Source organism: Apodemus sylvaticus, chromosome 23 (genome assembly GCF_947179515.1).
Source record: "Apodemus sylvaticus chromosome 23, mApoSyl1.1, whole genome shotgun sequence".
Taxonomy (NCBI): Eukaryota; Metazoa; Chordata; class Mammalia; order Rodentia; family Muridae; genus Apodemus; species Apodemus sylvaticus.
This window is the reverse complement of record NC_067494.1, coordinates 49170300-49176299: the sequence shown is the minus strand read 5'-3', so window position 1 is coordinate 49176299 and position 6000 is coordinate 49170300.

The following is a 6000-nucleotide window of genomic DNA, read 5'->3' as shown; positions in this document are numbered from 1 at the left end:
TGTGATAGAAACAGTGTAGCAGTGTGTGATAGAAACAGTGTAGCAGTGTGTGATAGAAACAGTGTAGCAGTCCACGCTTGTCACCCTAGGTGTTAGTCTCCAACCCTTGGTCTGAGGTATGACTGTTAAGTGTGCCTAGCACTGGTCTAAATGAGACTGGAAAAGTCCTTGCTTCCTGACCTACATAGCTCCATGGTTCCCCAGGGGCACTCGCCCTGTGGGAGGCACAGGGCTTCAAGGGTTAACAGTCCATGACATGGGAAAACACAGATGACCCAAAAGTTAGTCTGGGGGGCAGGGCTGAGCCAACATTAGCAGCTGCGGAAATGGGACGTTTTTTCCATTAGAAGTGATAATGCGCTTAGGTACAAGCCAATCCAGCTGCCCTGGCCATCCCTACATGGAACTGCTGCCTCTCTCTAGCAGAGCAACTTTGCTGAGCAACTGAGGGATGAGTTTTGCCATTGGTGGCCAGTTGATGCTTGGGTGAGGTGTAAGAGATGGGGGATTTGTGAATACCAATGAGTTCCATGTCTAGCATAGTACTTTCCCTCCACCTCTTACACACACACACACACACACACACACACACACACACACAAATAAGTTTGTCCTTTACTACAGATCTAGGGTAAGCGTGGGACACAGCATGGGGGCAAAAGAAGGGCCCTGAGCAATTCTGATAGCTATTCTGACTCAAGGACCTGTAGGGAGCTAGGGGCTGGCAATTCCCTACTCCCTGCCTTCCACTGGCTATCAGAATTAAGAACACCTAGAAGTTGCCAGGCAGCCCCTCCCCAGTTATCATCATGATAATAATCACTAGGGCGTGGCCATAGAGTGTCTTGGCTGAGGACAGTGGCTTGATAGGTGGGGTTCTGTACTCTGTAGCAAAGAAAGGTTTTCTGTTGGCTGTGGGTAGGAGAATGGCAGAACCCTCAAAAGGTGGTCTGTTCCGCATGGCGCTATAATATTCTTGAGGGAACAGGACCATCCATGGCATCTCAGGGATGCTCTCAGCCTGGGTACCTCTCACCTCTGCACTGAGCATCTGTGACGTCAAAGGCATTTCCCTCTCCAGCTTTACTGCCTAATCATATGTGCACATGCTCCCAGTCACCTGCTCCCAGGCTTTGTGGAGAACTCACCTTCCTGTTCCTTTCCAGAGGCAAGGTTTTCAATTTCTCCATAGTCAGGATCCAGGTAGGGCTCGTGGGAAGGAGGAATGGTGTGTCAGCAGACTGCTACTCAGGGACAATGAAGGAGCATTCCTTGGCAGCATCCAGCCTGGGGTGTCTACACATTGATGTTCTGGGGGATGATGGGGGAGCACTCCCTGGCAGCGCCTGGCATGCCATGTCTGCATACTGGTGCCCAGGGTAGATGAGGGTAGCACTTTCCTGATAGGGGCTCTCAATGCCACTCCTCAGTGAGCCAGACCCACTCTTCCAGCATTTCGGATGAGGCAGAGATGGGTTTAGACAGTGGCAGGCAATAGAGATGGGAAACTTATGCTGGTCAAGACACAGACATGGGTCACCTTATCCGATTAATGGGCGATTCTCCTGGCTGTCCTGCACTCTCTAGTAAGAGTGAGTGTCCTATTACAGGAAAGAAGGAAAAGAAAACAGAATATATGGAAGATAAAATGTCTTTGGACAGGCAAGAAGGCAGCAGGGTGCTGAGAAATGCCCATTCAGCCTCAGGTGTTTCTTGGTTTCCTGCTGCACCTGCTTGCAGATGCCTCAGTCAGCCTATAGGCTGACTGACTCTGCTTGCAAGTGTGTGGGTGGACAAGCCCTTGGAAGAGACAAACCTAGCTCCCATTGTCCCTATCAAAACACAGGGCTCCACAGGAACTCCCATAATGTAACTGCCTGCAGTTACATCAAACAGGTTATCTGCAAGGGAAGTTGGGGATGTATGGGAAGGCAGCGAGACCAAGACAACAGTTGCTGATCAAGGTCCCAAGGTTTAATAAAGGACTCAGAATTTAAAGTTTCAGGCGAGACCCCCTCCCCCAAATTCCAAGGTCTGTTCAAGAGAACTGGTTTGACTGTTCAGCAGGGGTGTGAGCAGCCTCCACTGCTTAGGAGGCTGGGATCCTGCTTAATTTAGGAATTTGTAGATCTGGAGGAACAATGAACTTTGCCTTGGTCCAGCTCAAGGGCTGGGAGGGGAAGGTACACCATAATATATGGGTGGGGTCTGGGATCCAAATATCACACACAGTGAGCTGATGTAGCTATCTCTCTAGGATGCCATGGCCAATGAGCAAGGAGAGATACCATAAGGGGAGAGAGATTCCCCAAGGACAGTCTCAGTGGGTCAGTTACTCTGAGGACCCCCAGCTTCTGGGAGGTACCACGGCGGAAGGAACAGGATGGAACCATGTCTTCCCTTCCATATCTACTATGTGGCATCATTAGGACTCTGGTTTGGGAAGAAGGGTGTGGCATGGGAAGAGGGGCTTGGGAGGATTCATGGTGCAGTCAACAATAAGAAATAGGAAGGTCCTCCTGAGAGTGTGGAGCCTCTTGTGGTAGAGGTAGGCACTTGGACACATGTGATGGTTGATTGTGATCGTCAAACTAGGTTGGATCTTAAAGGAATTAGGAGATGGGACTATACTATCCCATCTTGTCCCTTGTATACTAAGGGAAAAGAATCACTCTGAATGGGATTCACAACCCCCAAAGCTTGGCTTGCTAACATATGGAAATGTTTTTCCCTGATTCCTTAGGGCAGATGTTCTGAGGCCATCTGTAGCTGTCATAAAAGGGGGCCAGAAACATCCAGACTGTGCTGGTTTTGCAGGCATGCAAAGTGTAAGAATTATGAAGTCATGGGAGCCCATATCAAGGTCTGGAGGTTCTTCAGAAAACTGGGAATGATATTTCCGGAGGACCCTGCTATACCACTGTGTATATACCCAGAGGATTCCCCAGCATGTATTAAGGACACATGCTCCACTATGTTCATAGCAGCCCTATTTATAATAGCCAGAAGCTGGAAAGAACTCAGATGTCCCTCAACGGAGGAATGGATTTAAAAAATGTGGTATATATACACAATGGAGTACTATTCAGCCATTAGAAACAATGAAATTCTTAGACAAATGGATGGAACTGGAGAACATCATCCTAAGTGAGGTAACCCAATCTCAAAAGAACACTCATGGTATGCACTCACTGATAAGTGGGTATTAGCCTAGAAGCTTGGAATACCCAAGACACAATTCACATATCAGATGATGCCCAAGAAGAAGGAAGGAGTGGCCCCCAGTCCTGGAAAAGCTCAGTGCAGCAGTGTAGGGGAGAATACCAGGACAGGGAAGTATGAAGGGGTGGACTGGGGAACAGGAGGAAGGAAGAGGGCTCATGGGACTTTCGGGGAGGGGGGATCCAGGAAAGGGAAAAATCACTTGAAATGTAAATAAAGAATATATCGAATTAAAAAAAAATTATCTCACCCCAGCCATAATGGCCAAGGTCAACAACAACCAACAATGAATGCTGGGGGAGATGGGCAAAAGAGGAATCCTCATTCACTATCGGTGGGGATGATCTTTGGTGTAGCCAATTTGGAAAGCAGTGTATAGACTCCTCAAATAAAACTAAAACTAAAAAACAACAACAACAACAACAAAAAAAAAGGTTCCAGAAGAGGCTGAGGAGAGCAAGGAACGTGTAGCAGTGCTGGAGTACCTGCAGGGAGGCCCCAAGGAAGCAATGAATGACACTGTGAAGGCAAACTCCAAGGTTCAGTGTGGACCCCGGATGCTGCCGATAATGGATCATCTACCAAGGAAGCCGCAGTCACCAAGTGGACCACAAAGGATGCTGTGTGTGCTGCAGTCAGGTGATGCCACTGTGGGCCCTGGATGCCCCATAGGAGCTTCAGGATGCAAAGTTTGCTCTGGTGGGGTTCTAATCTTGCTCCGGTCTCGTCTTTTTGCTTTCTGGCCCTCCATTTTGGAATGGGAATATTTGCTCTATGTTACTGTGTGACATATGTATGTGACTTGCCTTTTATTTTACAGCTAAGAACATGGCTTGAGAAGAGACTTTCAAACGTTGGATTTCAGAGCTGAGTGCCTTTCTCACTTCTTGACAATGTACATAGGGGCTGACGCCATGTTTTAGAAAGTGTTCTTCCTCTCTTTGGTTCTGAAACTCTCACAGGTATATGTAATCCATTACTTATTCTCTATCTGTGGGGACAATGTAAGGATCCTCACTAATCAGGATGAGAAGAAAGGAATCCTGGTGTTCCAGCCCATACAGTCAGACTCACACTGTTTTGGTTACAGGTGAATAATCTCAATCCCTGAATATGGGCTCTTCTGTCCTTTCCGGTCCCTAGACTTCCTTCAGTGGCCTCTATACCTGAAGTCTCCACACTGACTAGCAATTGGGACAGAAAGAAAGAAGGTCCAGATGGTTGAACACTGCAAATGGTGATGGTATGGAAGTGTGGCTTCTGTGCAGGGTAGAGAATAGGTCTTGTGTGTCCTCCAACTTCCCAGCAAGCCTGAGGCTAACGGGACAGCTCAAACTAGTGCTGGTCTGCTCACTCTGTAGGCCATATTGAATATCTGTTTTCATTCCTTATTTTCAAAATCGTAACTGTATTCATCATCAACTCAGTTGAAATACAAGAAAGAAAAAAAAACTTTAAAGTTTCTTTTCAGTACATTGCCAATGTTTTGAAATTTTATTTAATAGTTTTGATTATAAAGTGGCTGTTGAATAAACAGAGCACAGAACAATGCTATAACCTTGACCTCTGCTACTCATCATTCTTTAGAGAAATTTAAGCATCCTTAAGATTTAAGCATTCCAAGGATTATTCTGTGTACCCGGGGAATGTGGGTACCCCGAGTGGTGGTCCTGGCTCATCCAGATCTCATGACCAAAACAAATGCATGGGAAGACATGAATCTTCCATGGCTTGTGATCAACAGGCCTCCTCTGCAGGAATGAATACACAGGGGACAGGCTGTTTGCTGCTCCCAAGGAGGCCCAGAGACTACAGGAAAGAGAGAAGCAGGGCACTGTTAGCCAGCAAACCCCAAGAACAGAACCATCCTTCTCTCAGGGAGCTGGACTGTTGTGATCCTGACATGCAGCAGGGATGTAGTCCAACGTTATCTATCACGATGATCTATCCATAGTATCACAACCTTGAGGAGTCAGTGAACATATTGTGAAACCTTGAAGGGAAAGGGCAGAGTTGGACTGAATGTGACTCAATTCCTGCCCTTCATCTGGACTCCTGTTATACCAGTATCCAGATAGGTCAAGACTAAAGATTCAGATAGCACAGGGACCAGGGGCTACTGTCCCAATGAAGTGCCCTATCACTCCTGTGACTCACCCTCTATAGACTTGCTTTTCTCATCACAGGCTTGCCTGTCAGTCTTCTCTGTGAGGTGTTTTCATCCTCCAGAAGGCCAACATGTCCACTTATACTTTGGAGGTATTGTGGATGGAAGATGACCGGGACTTTCATAAACCATGCAGTGAAATTTAAGCATCCTTAAGATGTAAGCTTCTGAGGATTATTCTGTGTATCCATGAATGTGAGTACCCTGAGGTGGTCCTGCCTCATACAGTTCTCACCACCAGAGGTGACCCTGGGACTCTGCGTGCAGAAAGGTCTGACACTAGATCTTGGACATTCCCGAGCATCCCTCACTATTTTGGCCCTAAGTGAATGCTCAGCTCTTTCCTTCCAGTCACCCTATATGGACGGCATCCTGAGGGGGAAACGGGCTAGGTCTGGTAGCTACATGGGGCTCATGTCTATAAGCCCCACAGTGACTCTTACATCTGCAGAAGGGCTCACCTTTCTCTGGATCCAAAGATAGTCCTTGGGTTTTTCTCAGGCTGACCAATATCAAGAAAGGCAACATGCAAACTCAGCACAGGGCAGAGAACCATATACTACATGCCTACTCCCACCCCCGGTGGATTCATCCTCAGAGATCTGGAAAGG